A 20,442-nucleotide genomic window follows, 5' to 3' on the forward strand; every position below is an offset into this window, starting at 1 on the left:
ATCTACCCCAACATTACCATCTCTCTAAAATGTTACATTCCTTTCTTCACATTATATCAGTTCTGGAATTTCAGACACATTAAATTCAGTACACAACATTGAGTCCATGGTTCAACCACTGAAACAAACAAACTTTTCATCTACTTTCTGCTGCTTGAACTAAGGCATTAATTTCAGATTCTCAGGAAAGTATGCCCAAAACAATTCATTTGGTCTGATTCAACATTATATTTGGCTTCCTTGTCTAGCAATCTTAGCATTCATTTCCACACATGTTTTCTAGTTTTCTGCCAATATAAATTGGCCTGATTCAGCAAAGCTTGGGTGTACAAGTTGTCCCTTCTAAGAAAAAAACTTTGTAATCCCTCCACATGAAGTGTACTGAAGATGATTGTATTTATAACTCTGGAGGAAGGATAGTTGGCGATGACTCCATGCAACAGAACTGCTTCTGGTGAGATCTCACGTGACTTTTAAGCAAGGGGATACCAGTTTCCTCAGGCAAGAGAAGAAAAGGTAACTATGATGGCAAAAGAAGACTCAACAGGGTTTGGTTTTAAGATTCTCATTTTCATCCTGGTCCAAAATCTCAAGGTTCTGCTCATTTCTAATCCCTTTTCTAGACCCACTTAAATAACTTGACAAGGCTGTGAATTCAATGTGCTTAATATAATATTTGCTTGGAATCTGTCACGTGCTAAACAGTGGCTATAAGTAATAAGACATTTTTAAAGCCACTGAAAAACTTTTATTCTCTGACTGTAAGTTAAATTGAGGGTGCAAAGCCCTGACTTTATCTTTTTTTCTTTTTTTTTTTGTAAAGATCTACATTGCAATCAGTAATAGAAATCCCAAGCCACAGTACTCGTAGCCATTATAAATACATACATACTGTGATAGTCAGATGCAGTACTTACTTTGTATCTCAATGTCTTTCTTTCAATCAGCACTTCCTCTCTTGGTATATTCAGGGTGTCAGTACACACTAGGATGCTATGACTAAATAAATTTGAATAAGTAAATTTATAAATAAACACAGGAATACACATTAAACTGCTTTGGATAAATAATAATTTTTCAAATAGTTTGGACATTAACTTAAATGTTAAGCAGATTTTTTAACACAAAAGTTCTCAGAAGGTTCACATACTAAAAGTACAGTGTATGTGAAGAACACACATGTTCCCTGAAGTCTGTTCTTCAGGACACATTTAGGAAATGCTACTTTAAGCCTTAGTGTCTCATCTAGGCCCTCGCGATGTGCCCGAATTAAATGTTTAGGATTTCTTCCCATATTAGTTTTCTACTGCTGTGTAGCAAATTACCCCAAACTTAACAGCTTAGTAAACATCCACATAATCACCGATTCTGTGTTAGAAGCCAGGCATGGCTTAGCTGTGCTCACTGCTTAGAGTCTTGCAAGGCTGCAATCAAGTGTTGGCTGGAGCTGCCCTACTGAACGTCAACTGGGAAAAGGTCTACTTTTGTTGGTAGAATTCAGGTCTTGGAATGATAGAATTGAGGGCTTCTGTTTGGTGCTGACTGTTGGCCAGAGGTCACTCTCCCCTCCTAGAGGCTGCCTTCAGTTCTTTGCCTATAGGCCTCCCAACACGGGCAACCCACAACAGGCAGCTTGCGTTTTCAAAACCAGCATGGGGGTGAGGAGCTCAAACAAGATGTCTACTCTCATCATATAGGATGTCACAGTGTAACCACATGTAGGTGAGCACATCTATCCATCCCCTTTTCCTTATTGTGTAGTTAGAAGGACAGCACAGAACTCCTGCCCCCACAGATGCACACATTCCAGGAAGATTAGCCCAAATGGTGACTACCAGGAGACAGGGATCACAGGCGGCCACCTTAAGAGTCTGTCTGCCACATTTCCCTTTTGTGAGTGGCCTTTTTTTCTGTCTGGTCTCACCCTATTAATTATCTCACTTAGGAAAAGGACGACATTTTTCTGTATTACATGGGCTGGATTATTAAGTGTCTCTTTTCTGCTACCTGGTTCCTTCAGAGGAGAGTACAACTAGATGTTACTCTGTAATGGCCAAGTTAACACACTACATTTTCTTTCTTTTTATTTATTTATTTTTTGCTATGTCCTATTACCTATTATCTACTGCCAAAAAGGTTCCTGCATCTGCCCTACATGCATAAAAGTACTGGGGAGGCATGAGAATCAGGACATCAGTTTGGAACTGGGACATGGAGATTTCACGGGGAAATTTAGGCTGCAGGAATTTCTGCAGCCTTCAGCAAAAGACACTCACCAGTGACTCCAGACGGTGTTCTTATGTGGCCTAGCTGGTGCCCTCTGCATGTGGCCATTAGGAGCAGCTATCAATATTCCACTTTTCCCCCAATATTTCCAGGCATTGCCCACTCTCACATATGACAGCACACTTTAGATTCAAGGACAGCTTCTCTCAAGCTGTTCTGTTTCTAAGTGATTTTGCCCTGCCATCATTTCTTAGTGCCCAGAAAATATAATCTTTATTATTAAGCTAATATAATTGTTTAGGTGAATGAGATGCCAAAAATACACAAGAGTGCATATCAAAGTCAACGTGCCTGGCTTGGGGTTATTCATGCTTTTGCAATATCTGTACTTCTTTTCTCTCCCACTAGAATAGATAATTAACAGTTGATTGAAATTTCAAAGCAGCATCTGTGTAAAAAAGCATCCAACTCATAACATTCAATAGTTGCTACTTCGAAAATATCCTCTTAACTAATTTGCTTTATTATCTTTCCAAGATGTGTCCCTTCCGATTTGAGTAACCTGGAACAAAGTGGCCCATTTGGCTCAGTCTAGTATTTCTTTTGGCTCACAACCTCATAACATAACAGTGCAATTGACTCCACATTCAGAGTAGAAAAATTGCTCTGCCAACATTTGCTAATAACACTATCTCTCTGTACCACTGGGCAGCTAAGTATTCTCTTGGTAGAACCAGGAAAGGAAAGAGATGTTTGTTACTTTTTATAAACTTTTCCTTAACCTAAAACCTTGTTTTAAAAAAAAGGAATTCTTGAACTTTCAGAAAGAAAACTAGCTTTATAATCCAAAAGTTGATACTGAAGTTGTTTGTCTAGAGAATTTAATGTATTTTTCCATAGATGCAGTGCACCAAGTAGTGGTTAGACGTATAGCACAGTAATACTGATCTGCCTCCTGCCTACCTCATCAGTCTTTTATTGTTCTACTCTGCCCCAAATTTCTGTTTCATTTATTCTAGGTTTGGCAAGGTTTTTCTGTAAAGTCCCAGGAAGTATGTACTTTAGGTGTTGCAGGCCACGTGGTCTCTGCCACAACCACCTAAAGCTGCCATTACAAAGCAGAAACAATCATAGACAATATGTAAATGAATGGGGCTATATTCCAACAAAAAATTATTTATACACACTGAAATTTGAATTTCACATAATTTTCATCTGTCACAAAATATTATTTATCTTTTTTTAACAACGATTTAAAACTGTGGAAATTATTCTTAGCTTGCCACTTGTCCAACAACAGACAGCAGCTGAATTTGGCTGTCGGGCTGTCATTTGTGGATCTAAATCAGCTTTCTTCCAGTTCTTTGATGCTACCAAACTCTTTCATATTCAGTCCTATGTCCATTTCCTTCCTTCTACCTGGTAGGCTTTATATTTTTCTACGCTCCCTTTCTTTTCCTCTTCTTTTACCAAAGTAATTTATATTCAGCCCTATCAACTTCAGAACTTACCTCTATTGCTGTGTTTTAAAGGAAGCCTCCCATGAACCTAAAACCACGTCTGACTTTGGCCCCTACCACAGTCTGCTTTCACAGTGCATCCTGTGCTTCTTTAGAAAAGTTTATTGAATATAATCAATAATCAACTAAAAGTATACTCACATAATATCTGTTATGCATTACTGTTTATGTCTACAAGCTCCTTGAGAACAGGGATTATATTTGTTTGGTTACAAACATATGCCCTATGCATAACACAATGCTTTCCATATAGTACAGGATGAATACATGTTTTTGTACATCAATCACAAAATGCTTAATACAATTCTAAAATGTACGTATCCCCACTTTATAGATGAATGAACGCAGCCTTCAATAAAATAAATAAATACCCTGCTTGAGGCCACAAGGCTAATAAGGTCATTTCTGCCTGCTCCAGAGGTTTTGATATTTCTACTACTGTATTAAAAGACATATTAACCTTTTACTGCACTGTATTAGTTGGTATTAAAATGTTAGGCATTTTCACTAAAATGATGAAATCTATTTGTTGCATCTAAAATAGTAGAAAGGATTACGCAAAACATAAAAATGACAATACAAAATCTCATTTTTTTCTGCCTATGTGTACATTGATAAGAATTTTTGCTTATTTCTGTAGTTTGGAGACTTTGAACCTAATCAATGCTTAGATGTTTGTCTTTTCTCCTCAATCTTGTCTGGGACTCAGTCATTCCTTTCAGTCTTCCAACTCAATCTTTCTTTCTCTGGGGGATTTTTTTCTTCTATTATTTGCTTAATTGTCTATCATCTATCCATTAATTTTTTCATTAAGTAATAAACCTTGTTATTCATTAAGTCTTGTAGATCTATTCTTAAAGTCTTCTAGCTTTGCCATCATGATTTCTATCTCTTTATATGACTTGGAATAACTCTCCTATTTGATCTTTTAGGCCATGAAGTCATGCCTTCATAACAGTCAAAAAAAAAAAAAACAGTCAATGGAGCACATGATTTTTTAGTTCAAAAAATCAGATTTAAAAACAAAATTCCAAAAATGTGCCCTTTATGTGCTTTAATATCTTTGAGTGCTCATATATATATATATATATATTTATTTAAAATTGTCATTGTTCTGTTTCATCAGTTATAATTCATTAGAGAACTGTTTTGTTTATTTTTCTCTCTCTCTGATCAGCTGTTTTCTGTACTTGAGGTGGTGGAATTTCTGTTCCCTCAGCATCCTCCAGGGCAGCCTCTTCAATGTGGAAGAAATAGCATTTTTTGCCCCTGGGCCTCTGGTGCAGCAGAATTGGAATGAAGTTTCCCACTGAGACTCAAGAAAAATGCTTCCTCTGTTCACACCTATCCTTGCTCTTTCCTTGCTCAAATGTTAGCTTCTCCTCATTTTAGGGGGTTCAGGTTGGCAGACATACTCACATAGTTTATGTCCCCCTATTTTTTCCTTGGGGGGATGAAGGATTACTGGAGTCCAAGATGATCCATGTATCCCTCTACCTCCTCACCCTATCCCACTCACACATGCTGGGATAGGTTCCTCATTTGCTCCCTAGGGGAGAAAATTACCTTCCTCATATGAATGTGTTTTCATGAGATTTAGAGGAAGCTTCTTTTAAAAAATGCTTCCTCAAAAGTAGTGCTGATGGAATCCAGGTCACCAGTGAGTCCTTTATATTATTTGTATGTAATGCATTTTTATCTGATGTTGTAAGTTTATCTTCTTATGAAACTGAATGTCAGATTAAAAATTTAAAAATATATTTTAGTGAACTTTAAAAGAACCAATCTGTTTATTCTTGTATTATTTTTAAAGCAGGACTTTGACCTCAGGCCAGCAGCATAGCCCTGGTTAAAAGGTCCTCGTATGGGGATTGATGGGACAGGACGTGCAGACTACCCTTATTAAAACAATCCCAAGCACAATTTCTACCACAGTGCACTGGGAAAAATCATCATATTGTCTTTGTATGGAGATTAGATTCATTATTTAAAAGCACATTTTCAAAATTCTCAATACTGCTACTATTTAAAATTACCCTTTAGAAAATATTAATTTTTATTAAAGAAACTAAAAATTAGTTTCTAGAATTTGTGATTTTTTAGGTTAGGTAAAATATTGTTCATATCATGAGGACAATGCACATAATAGCTTGGGTAGATTGTTCATTTTTCAGCTAATAATTTTGTCATTTTGGCCTAGCTTCAGAGTCACAAATAAATTTTTGTGATTTGATAATATTCTTGCAGTTATTTTTCTATTGTATTTCCCTGAAATTCTTTTTTGAGTTGCAAATTGCTGTGGTAATGCTTCCATTTTGTACTGTTTCCTGTCTGTTATTTGAAACTCCTGCTAGCAGTGCCTCCTGATGCTTTCTAGAACAAAAACTTAATTTTTAAAATAATGCTTTACTATGCAACTTAACTATTTGGTCTGAACTATACCTAAGTATAGTATTATAAGTTAATTGCAACCAAATATTTTTGAAGATAAATATTGATGAAAATAAATATAAATTTTAGTGTTTGGTCCTTGAAAATGGACCATGATATTAGGTAAGATTCTAATATCAAGGTTAGGTTTGAGATGATAAGATTGATTATTTATGTGTAAAGTAGTCACCCCATGGCCCAGGATGGTCTTATTTTGTCAAAAATATGAACAGCAATTCCACTGTGCAGCACACCAATCTTGAAAATTGTTAACAAAACAATAAACTATTGAATCATCACAACTAGATCAGTTATTTTATTTCTTCCAAATTATTTTCCTCTGCTGAAGGAAAACAAACAAAAATAAAGCAAAGCAAAACAATTTTCAAAACATTTCAAAAGCCATCTTTCTGCCAAAAGTTCATCGTCATCCTCCCTTTGTTTGCCTATCTAACCTGTAGCTATTGAACAAATGATTTAAATTAGGACACAAGTATGGCTTTTTAGACTATATTCCTAACTCTGGTTCCATATGTGAGAGAATGAAGAGTTCGGATTTTAATCACAAAACACCTCTAAACAAAACTCCTTCAAATCGACTCCAAATAAAATGTTTGTCAATAAATAATGCAATTCTATCAATATCAATATTATTCTATCAATATCGATATTATTCTATCAATATCAATATCAGTAAATAATGCCAATCCATTTACTATATATACATACTATATATATATGTATATAATCTTTCTTGTAAAAATAAACTAAAAAAAGTCGTTAGGAGTTGTAATATTGTTTCCAACATTTGGGACATTTCTCTGCAGGTAAGAGCTCAATGAGTTTCCTTGAATAAGATTATAACCCAGTCAAGAGCGGTAGTCCTCAACCAGAGGGGATTTTACCTTCCAGGAGCTATTTGGCAAAGTCCGCATGAGTATCAAGGAAGACAATCTTATTTCAAGAGTCAGCCTGAGCTGGGAGGAAAGATTTGGGGCCCAATTCATCTTTCTCAGAAAGCCAACGTTTATATGACGGTAGGAACAAGGAATTAAGCTTCCAGAGTAACCTCCTGTCATGTGAAATCCAGTCGGGTAGTTGCTACAATCACTTTGGTTTAATTAACAAGTGTCTCTAAAGCATTTATTATTATTTCTTGGGAAAAAATCTTATTGATATTGAATATTTGAAAAATTAACTTGTCAAATCAGTACTAAATTACATTGCTAATGAGAGCTAGTTGTAGATATTGTTTCTATATATGAAAAAAATGGAACTTTTGCATTGTCTGGATTTGAATTCAACAAAGCTATAGATTAGGTCTATAGATTAGTTCTTCAAAACCAGACGATACATAAATTTGCACAGGAAAATGATAAGAAAAATAGTGCAAATCCAAACTTTTTAATTAGAAAATTCACACAAAATATTTGACATACTTATTCATAGTGACCCCTGTTTTTGATACTGCAGACAAAATACTATTATTTTTATGGGTTGAGTTGTGTCCCCTCGGAAAGATATATTGAAGTCTTCACTCCTGGTGCTGTGAATATGACCTTATTTGAAAATCAGGTCTTTGCAGATGTCACCAAGTTAAAATGAGGTTATTAGAGTGGGCCATCATCCACGGATTGGCGTCCCTATAATAAGAGGAGGGAGATCTGAAGAGAACACCATGTGAAGATATAGAGACAGGAAGGTGGCCCCGTGAAGACAGAGGCCGAGACTGGAGTGACGCTACCACAAGCTAAGAAAGCCTGCGGCTGCCGGAGCTGGAAGAGGCAAGGAGGGATTCTCCCCAAGAGGCTCAGAGGGAGCATGGTCTGGCCAACACCTTGACTTTGCAATTCTGGCCTCTTGAACTCTGGGAGAATAAATGTCTACTGTTTAAAATCTACTGTTTGTGGTACTTTGTTTTGAAAGCTCTAGGAAATAAATACATGTTTACCTATGGGAGAAATTATTTGTGTGGGATTGGGGGTGGGGAGATTTTTTCTTCCTGAAAAATCAGAATAATTGACATTGTGAAATTTAATCTCCCTTGAAGTATGATTTAAAAACATTCTTTTGGGGTCATACAGCACCATCTTCTGGGCAGTTGTCTCAATTACCTAACTTACTGAAAATAATACTTTTCTTCTTGCAATAATAATTTTTAAAAACCTGTCAAGCACCTAGTATGTTCAAGGCATTGTTTAGCTTTCTTGGGAAGCAGTCTGTGTATCAAAAAAACTAAAAGACCAGAAAAGGAGGCTTAGACATGCCACACTCTAAGATAAAAAGGAGAGGAACAATTACACTTCTCATTTAAAAATTAGAAATTAATTTAGTGCTTATTATTTCATTTTAAAAAGTAAAATATGAAAATAAATTAAAATGTCAACCGTCTTATTCAGCAGTCAACAAAGTATTTAATTCAAAGAGTATTTCACTCAAAGAGTTCTATGTTAATTTGCATGTCTAGGCACATATTCCAGAAAATGTAGCTAGATCAATACATTTCTATACACATATTATATATATTGATAAAGAGAGACTCAATATGAAATATTGGGTCTAAAATTAGTACCACTATATGCTAACAAAACAGCATAAATTGGTGTTTACAACTAAATAGCTTGTCTTATAATCTTATGAAATTGCACAGAAAATGAAAAGCAATACATATAAATATTTAAATGGTCTTTATTAATTCTATATACATTTAATCAATCTACTCATTGAACATAAAAAATTTATGTATATCCCTATATATAATACACATATATTAATGACTCTTCCAAATAATTCTTTTCCATTTATTTGGTCTTTTTTGAGATGCCCATATGAGGAAATATTAACCAATATTGTCCTATTCAGCCATTATTCATCTAAATAAAAAAAAGTTGGGAAGGATTGCCCTTTATGTTTAGTGTGCTTGTAGCTTTTTGAGTGAATTTTGTATTCATTAACACTGCGTAGTGAAAAGAGCCTTATAATTTTTATTTCATTTAATGCTATTCCAAACACACAAAATCCTATGGGAATGTAACTAAATTTACAAATTATACACTCATGCATTTCCTATGTCAATAGGACCTCAACTTTTAATGAAAAATCAATTCAAACAAATAAAAAAGATTAAACTCCCTCAAATTTGTTGGTGTCCACTTTACAAAGGGAAAAAGCTAGAAACTGCATACTGAGCTACCATAGTTTCAACTATTCTGACTGACAGGGCACAGGGAGACCCTCCTAAAAATTGTATTTGGGGCGAGCATATTCTCTTTCACCCACAGTGTTATTTCTCTGCCAGTCATAAAATATGGCGCCCCTTTGACCTTCTTCTCTTCTGCCCTTCTGTTGCCTAAAATGAGGATAGAATGTCTAGAGCTGTAAAATCCAAGATGAGACGAATGGGGAAAGGAGAGCAGGAGCTGGAGCAGAAAGACAGAGGATCTGCAGCTTCTGGGGATTTCACAGATCTGTCCTACCTGGCACAGGATGGACAATGTACTTCATTTATATATTTTTAAAAATGTGTATTCAAGTCACAAGAATTAAGCATATTTTAATTGCAGCAAACTCAATCCTAATTAACACAGTTTATTCTGAGGACATATTTTCACGGAGAGCTGAAATAATTTGTTGATGGGTCTGAGTAGGGGGAGAGAGAAGGGATTTGTTAAAAATAACAGGTAGAACAAACAGGGAATGGTGGCACCATCTCCAGAATCAGAAATTACGTGAGAAGACTTGAGTCAGGAGGTGGAGGATTGTTTTTGTTTTTATTTTTTGATTTGTTATGATAAAGATAACTATTGTGATGCTTAATATTGAGTGTCAACTTGATTGGATTGAAGGATGCAAAGTATTGCCCCCGGGCATCTGTGAGGGTGTCGCCAAAGGAGATTAACATTTGTGTCAGTGGACTGGGAAAGGCAGAACCACTCTCAATCTGGGTGGGCACCATCTAATCAGCTGCCAGTGCAGCTAGGATAAAAGCAGGCAGGAAAATATCTGAAAAGACTAGACTGGCTTAGTTTCCCAGCCTACATCTTTCTCCTGTGCTGGATGCTTCCTATCCTTGAACATCAGACTCCAAGTTCTTCAGCTTTGGACTTGGACTGGCTTCCTTGCTCCTCAGCTTGCAGACGGCCTATTGTGGAACCTCACCTTGTGGTCGTGTGAGTTAATTCTCCTTAATAAACTCCCCTTTATGTATACATCTATCCTATTAGTTCTGTCCCTCTAGAGAGCCCTGACTAATACAACTATTAACTCTCCGTAACAGGTAGTTGGGTATTAGAGGAGCGGCCAGGATTACAGGTATAAATTTGCAAATTGTAAGCATAGAGATAATGTTTGAAATCTCGGGACAGGATAAAGTCACCTGGGGATCATGTGCGGAAAAAGGAGAGATTCCCAAGGGAACTTAGCCTCACTAACATTTAGAAACAGCAATAAAAGGAAGAACCAGGAAAGGAGAACCTATCAGAAAGATGGGAGGGAAATTAGGGAAATCTAGTGTCCTATAAGCTAACAATTTGAGTGCTAGAAGAAGAAGGGCTGATCAGTTGTAGAACGGCTGCTCAGAGCTCAAGTAAGATGAAGGTTGAGAACAGGACACTACTGGCGGCAAGATGGTAAACTTTTACAGAATATTTTAAAGAAATTGGGAAGTAAAGTCAAATTCATGGCTTGAGGAGAGTAATAAAATGGTTGGAGAGAACACAGAAATATTCTTTTTTTTTTTTTTTTGAGACGGAGTCTCGCTCTGTCACCCAGGCTGGAGTTCAGTGGCGCCATCTCTGCTCACTGCAAGCTCCGCCTCCCAGGTTCACGCCATTCTCCTGCATCAGCCTCCCGAGTAGCTGGGACTACAGGCGCCCGCCACCACTCCATGCTAATTTCCTGTATTTTTAGTAGAGATGGGGTTTCACCATGTTAGCCAGGATGGTCTCGATCTCTGACCTCGTGATCTGCCCGCCTCGGGCTCCCTAAGTGCTGGGGTTACAGGCATGAGCCACTGCGCCCGGCCCCATAGAAAATTCTTTTAAGGAGCTTTACAAAGGGGAGATATGCCACATTTTAATTGGTTTTATATTTGGACTATTTCTTAGATTTCAAACAGTCGCCTTTTTTTTTTTTTTTTTTTTTTTGTAAAATAGCACAACCTTTAATTAGTCTAATCTATGGTCATACTAGCTATTGCATGGAATCTACTTTCCTAGAGATAGCGTTTATACCATTTCCTTCCACCTGGAACATTAACACTCAAGGCACACTGAACATCTGATACTTTGAACATGTAACTTTCTAAAATATTTGATGCTTACACTTTATCAATACTTTGTCAGATTTTTAAACATTCTTAACATTTTGAAAGCATTGATAAATTGTCTTCTAACATATTTAAATGCTGATGTGAATTCTCATGCCAGAGTAATTCTCCTTTTTTTAGTTACTTTTAAAGTCTGTATATCTTTAGGTTCTTTTTATTTTAGTTGTTCTGGAATCTCATCAAGAAGTATTTAGCTATACATCATTTTCATTAAGTTCTTTTCTATTTGATGATCCATATGTTTCTTAAACTTCGAATATTTGCTTTTTTGTTCTCATTTTCTGTAACTCCTTGTGCAAGTTTTTATTAATATTTTGATGCCCCCCAAGGAATGACATCTATGTATATTCTTGTATTTGTATCATCTCTCCCACAATGCCCTGGTATTTTGGCCATGTGATTTGCTTTGGCCAATGAAACCTTAGCAAGTACAATGCAAGCAGGGACTTGCTCAACACTTACTGGTGCATGACTTCTTGGAAGACATGAGGAACTTCCAAACTTCAAGAGCCCTGGACCACCATGTAGGGAAGTCTAGCTGCTCTGCTGGAGGATTACATGAAGAGAAAGAGAAAGCGGGGAAAGAGAGAGGAGTAAGAGGAAGAAAAGGAGGGGAAGGAGAGAAAAAGGAGGAGAAAAGAGGAAGGGAAAGAAAAAAAGATGAAGGAAAGAGAGAAATGCCCACTCAGCCTCACTTTATTCCAGCCTCCTTCCAGCCGAGGTAGCAGACGTACAAGTGGGGACGCCATCTCAGGCACTCCAGCCTCCACAGATACCACTTAAAACACAAAAGCCACCCACCTGAGTCAATTCATCCATAGACACGGGAGAAATCATCAAACACTGTTCTAAACTACTAAGACTTGTGGATTTTTAAACCAGTAATAAATGACATATTTTTATTAAATAAATATTAGACTTCCTGAATTCTTATGAATTGTATCTTTTGATTATTATGAATGTCTTTTTGTCTTTTGTCTATAAGTTCTGTCTCATGTCTCATTTTTTTTCTATATTTTGGGAGATTTTCTCAGCTCAAGCCCATTTGGGATTTTTTTCAAAAGAATGTATTATTTAATATGAATATTAGTATTCAATAAGTATGAAGGAATAGTAATTTTAAAATAAAACTTTTCTTTACTAAGTGATTAAATATTTTAAATAACAGAACCAAAGAAAAATTAACACATTACAAATTTTTCAGAGGAATTTTTTTACAGAGTAAAAAATAAATTAGAAGAAAAAAAAGACAGTCTTCTACAGTGTTAGAACTGAAAGCTTTAGTTTTATAACAAATCACAAACCAAGGCTGCTACTAATACATTTAAACCAAAGCAAGATTTTGCCATTCTATTTAGTTTATCATTCCTATTCAAACTGAATTCAAGTAGCAACTGAAAGTCTGTAACACTTTTGAAGCTTTTCCTGGACTAGTCGTATTATATATTCCATTACAGGGGCAGTAAAGTAGCTTGAATGAAAGCCCCAAGGTAGAAATACCAAGAAACAGCAGGAACTGGCAACAGGAACCCCTTGATGTGCATGGATATCACACTGAGCTCGAGTCAGAGGTGTCCAGAGGAAGGTAGGATGGGGCACCAATTGTCACATCTCTTGAGACATTTCTGTCCCCCACTAGATTATATATACCTCTGGGGCACACACTATACCTTCACATTTTTAGAACATTTGACCCTCCACTCCTAGCCCTAGTGAACTGTTGATCACTTTTTTGTCATTATAGACTTTATTTTATGCTTTATCAATAGAGCAATAGAATATATAATCTTTTGTACCTGGTTTACTTTGAGAATAATCATTTTGAGACTTATTCATGTGGTTTTGAGTATGAGTAGTTTTTATTTTTAATTGATGAATAGTATTCCATTGTATAGACAAACCACATTTTGTTTACCTCTTCCCCAGTTGATGCATATTTGATTGTTACCAGTTTGTGGCTATTTCAAAAAATTATTAAAGGTACTATGAATATTCATTTCTCTTGAGTGAAAACATAGGATTGGAGTGGCTGAGTTGTATAGTAGGTATATGCTTAACTTTTAAAGAAACTGACAAGCTGTTTTGAAAATTGATTGCACCATTTTACATTTATTCCAGATGTTCATGAGTATTTCAGTTGCTTCACGTTCTCACCAACATTTGGCATTGTCAGTTTTTTTTTCTTTTTTAATCTTAGCCATTCTAAATGGGTAAGTAGTGTATCTCAGTGTGGTTTTAATTTCCATTTCCCTGATCTATTAGTTAGTTCTTGCACTGCTATAAAGAGATACCTGAGACTGGGTAATTTATAAAAAGAAGTGGTTTGATTATGTCATGATTCCACAGGCTGTACAGAAAGCATGATGCTGGCCATCTGCTCGGCTTCTGGGGAGGCCTCAGGAAACTTACAATCATGGTGGAAGGTGAAGGGGGAGACAGCACTTCACATGGCCGGAGCAGGAGGAAGAGAGACAGGGGAGAGGTGCTACATGCTTTTAAACAACCAGATCTCGTGAAAACTCTATCAGAAGAACAGCACTAGGGGGACAGTGTTAAATCATTAAAAACTGCCCCCATGATTCAGTCACCTCCCACGAGGCCTCACCTCCAGCATTGGGGATTACAATTTAACATGTAATTTTGGTAGGGGCACAGATCCAAACCATATCAGCTCATGATTAGTGTTTTTGAGCATCTTTTCATATGCTTGTTGGCCATTTTTAAATCATCTTTGGAGAAATGTCTATTTAAGTCCTTTGCCCATTTTTAAAGTGGTGATTAGGGGTTGTTTTTGTTGTTGTTGAGTTAAAAGAGTTCTTTATATGTTCTAGATACTAACTCCTTATCAGATACATGGCTTGCAAATATTTTCTCTCATTCCTTAGGTTGCCTTTTCGTTCTGTTGGTTGTTTCCATTGCCGTGCAGAAGCTTTTAAGATTGTTGCATTTGTTTATTTTTGCTTTCTTTGCCTGTGCTTCCGGTGTTATATTGAAGAAATCATTTCCCAGTTGAATGTCATAAAGATTTTCTCCTAGAAGTTTTATAGTTTCAGGTTTTACATTTAGGTTTTATTCCACTTTGAGTTTATTTTTGTACATCGTATAAAAAAGGGTCTCACTTCATTTTTTTGATTTGTTTTGGCATGTGGATATCCAGTTTTCCCAGCACCATTTGTGAAAAAGGCTATCCTTTTAAGATTGTGTAGTCTTGGCATACTCTTCAAATGTTATTTGAGGGTTTGTTTCCAGGCTCTTTATTTGGTTCTATTGATTTATATGTCTTTCTTTATGCCAGTACCATACTGTATTGATTACTATAGCTTTAAAATATGTTTTGATATGAGAATGCATGAAGCCTCAAGCTTCTTCTTCCTCAGAATTGTTTTTACTATTCAGAGAACTTTGAGAGCCCACATAAACTTTAATTTTTTTTTCTGCTCCTGTAAAAGAATGCCATTGAGGTTTTGATAGAAATAACATTAAATTTGTGGATCACTTTGGGAATTATGAACATTTTAACAATATTAAACCTTCCAATCCATAAATATGGATGTCTTTTCATTTATTGCTGACTACTTTTTACAGTGTTTTGTAGATTTCAGTATACGTATTTTTACCTCTTTGGTTTACCTAACATATTTTATTGTTTTTGATGCTATTGTAAATGGGATTGTCTTCTTAATTTCCTGTTTGGATTATTCATTGTTAGTGTATAAAAACAGGACTGATTTTTGTGCATTGATTATTATATTATCTTGCAACTTTGATGAATTTGTTAGTTCTAACAGTGTGTGTATATCAGTATGTGTATTGTTTAGGGTTTTCTACATATAAGATCATGTCATCTGCAGAGATAATTTACCTTCTTTCCAATTTGGATGCCGTTTATTTCTTTTTCTTGCCTAATTTTTCTGGTTGGCACTTCCAGTAGTATGTTGAATAGAAATGTTGAGAATGGGCATGCTTGTCTTGTCTGCATGATCTTAGAGGAAAAGATTTTAGCTTTACACCATTGAGTGTAATGTTAGTTGTGGGATTCTCATATACGACCTTTATTATGTCAAGGTATTTTTTTCTATTTTAGTTAGTTATTATCATAAAACATGTATTTATCATCAAAATACATTGAATTGTGTCAAATGTTTCCTCTGCATCAATTGAGGTGATCATATGGTTTCTGTCTTTCATTCTGTTAATGTGGTGTATTACATTGATCTATTTTCATATATTGAAACATCCTTGCATTCCAGGAATACATCCCACTTGGTCCTGATGGCTAATCTTTTTAATATGCTGCTGAATTTGCTTTGCTAGTATTTTGTTGAGGATTTTTGCATTAATATTCATCAGGATTATTGATGTATGTTTTCTATTCTTATATTGTCTTTATCAGATTTTACTATCAGGGTAATGCTGGCCTCATAAAATGAGCTTGAAAAATGTTTCTCTTCAATTTTTTTGGAAGAGTTTGAGAAGTATTGGTGTTATTTCTTTAAATCTTTGGTGAAGTTCTTCAGGGACACCATCAGGTCCTGAGATTTATGTTGTTGGAAGCTTTTTGATGACTAATTCAATCATCTTACTAGTTATAGGTCTATTCAAGTTTTTAATGTCTTCATGACTCAGTATTGATGGGTGGTATGTTTCTAGAAATTAATCCATTTTTTTCTAAGTTACCCAATTTATTGACATGTAGTTGGCTATGATCATTTTTATTTCTGTGGTATAATCTGTAATGTCTCTTCTTCCACTTCTTATTTTAATTATTTGAGTCTTTTCTCTTTTTCTCTTAGTCTAGCTAAAGATTTGACCGTTTGTTGATCTTTTCCAAGTACTAACTCTCAATTTCATTGATTTTTAAATTATTTTTCTATTTTCTATTTCATTTATTTTTGCTCAAATCTTTATTATTTCCCTTTACTTCTGCTTACTTTAGATTTAGTTTGTTCTTCTTTCTCTAGATCCTTGAAATGTAAAGTTAGGTTGTTGATTTGTAATCTTTCTTCTTTTCAATGTATGCATTTAACTTCTTTCTTAGTACTGCTTTTGCTGCATCCCATATGTCTTGGTATGCTATATGTTCATTTTCATTTGCCTCAAAATATTTTCTAATTTCCCTTGCAATTTCCTCTTTGACCCATTGGTTGTTCAAGAGTGTGTTGTTTAGTTTCCATATATTTGTGGATTTTTCATTTGTCCTACTGCTGTTTTTAGTTTTATTACATTGTGATCAGAAATGATACTTGGTATGATTCAGTCTTAAATTTGATAAGATCTGTTTTGTGGCCTAACATGTGATCTGGAAGAATGTTCCATGTGTGCCTGAAAAATGTGTATTCTGCTGCTGTTGGTGGGCTGTTAGGTTCAATTTGTCTATAGGGTTGTTTTAGTTGTTTGTTTCCTTATTGATCTTTTGTCTCGTTGTTCTATTCCTTGATGAGAGCAACATATTGTAGTTTCCTACTGTGATTTATATTACTGCCAATTTCTCCCTTCAATTCTGTCAAAGTTTGCTTCATATATTTTGGTGCTCTGATGTTAGCAGTATATGTATTTATAATTATTACATCTGCTTAGTGAATTCATCCTTTTATTACTACATAATGTTCTTCTATTTTTCTTATGACACCTTTTGACCTAAAGTCTATTTCATCTGATGCAAGTCTGTGACCATTTCTGCTCTCTTTTTTGGTAACCATTTACATGGAATATCTTTTTACTTTCTTTCACATTCAGCCTATGTGTATCCTTAAACTGAATCTCTTGTAGGCAGCAGATAATTGGAACTTTCGGGTTTTTGTTGTTAGTAAGTCAGTTTAGCCATTTTATGTCATTTGATTGGGGATCTTAATTCATTTACATTAAATTACCAATTTACATTTAGTTATTAATATTGAAGGACTTACTCTTGCTGTTTTATATTTTGTAATCATTAACATAGTTTTATAGTTATATTTTATGTTTTATCTTTTAAATTCCATTCCAAAATTAAAAGTGATTTATGAACCATCAGTACAGTATTACAAGATTCTGTAACTTTTAATAGATTTATCTTTATATAAGAGCTGTATATTTTTATATGCTTTCACTCTCTTTGTATTTTTATATGCTTTCACTCGTTTTACTCTTGAGCATCCTTTCATTTAAACTTCCAAGACTTTCATTACATTTTTTTAAAACAGGTGTAGTGGTGATGAACTCTCAGATTTTCTTTATCTGGGTAGCTTTTGTTTTACTGGAAAAGTCTCTATTTCTCCTTTATTTTGAGGGTCAGTTTTGCTGAACATAGTATTACTGATTTGTTTGAGAAACCTCCCAAAACAGTGTTATACCTTTTGTTTTCAACAGTAATATTTATTTGAAATAAACTAAGAAAAAATATCTTTTACCTATTCCAATGCTCCTCACTAATTTCCGAAGATATCCATTTCCCTCTGGTACCATTTTTCTTCAGTCTAAAAAATTTCCTTTCACATGTTTTTGTTGTTGTGCAGGTCTGAATTGTGTAAATTCTCTAGACTTCCACTGAAAATGTTTTTGTTTCACTTTAATTCTTGAAACATATTTTTACTGGTTATAGAATTTGTGAGGGACACGGTTTGTTTTTTTGTCAGAATTTTGAAGGTATTGTTTTGGTGCCCATAGTTTTCAACCAGCTGTTCTCTGTTCTTTGCATGATTGTCCTCTGTATATAATGGGTTGTTTTGTTCTTGTCTCTGGCTGCTCTCAAGACTATTTTCTTCACTTGGTGTTATTTTGGTTTTTCTGTGTGTGTGTGTGTGTGTGTGTGTGTGTGTGTGTATGTGTGTGTGTGTGGTATCCCCAGGCATGAGGCTACCACTTCATTCATGCAATTAAAGTGAAGGTCATCATTACTGGAACAGGGTAAAAGAATGTTTTACATGATAGGGTAAACATTTCTGATATTTTAGCAAAGATGTGTAACCTCAAGCTAATAATATGGAAATATCAGACAAAGTCAAATCAGGAGGCTTTCTAAAATGTAACTGGCCTGTAACCATCCAAAGTTTCCAGGCTATTAAAGTAAAATACACACTGAGGAACTGTTTCAGACTGAAGGAGACAGAAGAGACAAGGCAACTCAATGCAACGTGTAATTATAAATTGGGTTATTTTGCTCTCAAGGTTATTTTTTTGGGATAATGAGTGAAAGTTGGATAGGATCTGAGGACTAGATGGTAGTAATATCAGTATAACAACTTTCTGTTTTTTAATATTGTATCATAGATATAAAGGAGAATGCTTTTTTTTATGAAATGTATACTTAAGATATTCTGAATGATCAGGCTTCAGGTTGACAATTTATTATAATATGGTTTGGGAAAACAGGAAAAAGTCTATTGTACTGTTCTTGAAGCTATTCCGTAAGTTAATAATTATTTTGAAGTAACATAAAATAAAAAATAAAAAGTTTTCCATTATCAATAAATAAATTTCATTAAAATAACTAGCACTCTAAATAAAAATGATTGTAATTGGCTCATATTTCTCTCTATATTATTATATTTAGAAGTATCACACTACATATTTGGGTGAATTCTGATAATTTTGACTAGTAAACAAGTGACCTGATTTTCTCTCCTTTCTGTTTTATGACAAATGAGAATTTTAATTCATTTATTGTGTAGATAACAATTTTCCTTTTGTTATCTAAAATTAGGCAATGTTTTACTTTCCATAAAAATGTGATCTATGTCTACATTCTTTTATAGTATATGTTTTACATGGGTTTATTTAGCTGTAGTGCCAATGTAATTTTTGGATACCGTCTGGGCAGGGACGTGGTAACTGTAAACATTTTGTGCTCATGCTGTTGTGTGGCTGCTGTGGTAGGCAGCAGTTAGCTACTGATACGGTAGGTAGGTAAGATTGCTTTAAATAATTAAGTCTCTAATGCTAATAAAAAATTGTTATTAATTTCAAAATGTAAACCTCACTATATAAATTTAAATTACCATCAGCAAAATCCCTGGTCTCTTAAGTGTATATAGAAATAGAGACATTTTATTAAGTGGGAATAGATTAATATTAATCTGGAAATTGAGTTTGACCTTATATAGATAATCCTAGACAATCTAAATACAAGTTTATTCGTTTAACACTTTCTTTCTTCTTTCTTTCTTTTCTTTTTCTTTCTTTCTTTCTTTCTTTCTTTCTTTCTTTCTTTCTTTTTCTTTCTCTTTCTATCTTTCTCTCTTTCTCTCTCTCTCTTTTCATTTTTGAGATAGAGTCTCACTCTGTCACCCAGGCTGGAGCATAACGACGCCATCTCAGCTCACTGCAACCTCCACCTCCCAGTTTCAAGCAATTCTCCAGCCTCAGTCTCCCAAACAGCTGGAACTACAGGCACCTGCCTCTGTGTTCAGCTAATTTTTTTTTATTTTCAGTAGAGATGGGGTTTTGCCATGTTGGCCAGGCTGGTCTCGAACTCCTGACCTCACATGATCCACCCAACTTGGCCTCCCAAAATGCTGGGATTACAGGTGTGAGCCACCATGCCCGGCCTCTCCTTACTGTATTTCATAATGAAAATTATTTAGAATTTCTGCACATAAAACCTAGCAGGCCTTATAAAGATACTTATTTTTGGCTTATTTCCAGAAAGCAGGCTAAAAGCCAGGATAGCCCATGATATCCAGAATCCTCTGTATGCTGGCAGGATGCAGTTTTATCCCTTACTGCCATCTCACAGAAAGTGAGCACAATGCCTAAAGCCAGTTGGTCATGGAGAGGCCAACTACCCAGTGTGCCTAAGTTTAAAACAGTTCAAACCAGAATATTATTATTCAAACTACATATCTTGCTAAAAAGCAGACTGAGGGTTCCTTAAATTAAATGTTTTCTTGAGAAATGAGTGTTTAGGACATTGGGTCGAGTTCATGGAGAATCGCTAACCTCCTCCACAAATTACCATTGTTG

Source organism: Gorilla gorilla, chromosome 14, assembly GCF_029281585.2.
Source record: "Gorilla gorilla gorilla isolate KB3781 chromosome 14, NHGRI_mGorGor1-v2.1_pri, whole genome shotgun sequence".
In the NCBI taxonomy this organism is placed as follows: domain Eukaryota; kingdom Metazoa; phylum Chordata; class Mammalia; order Primates; family Hominidae; genus Gorilla; species Gorilla gorilla.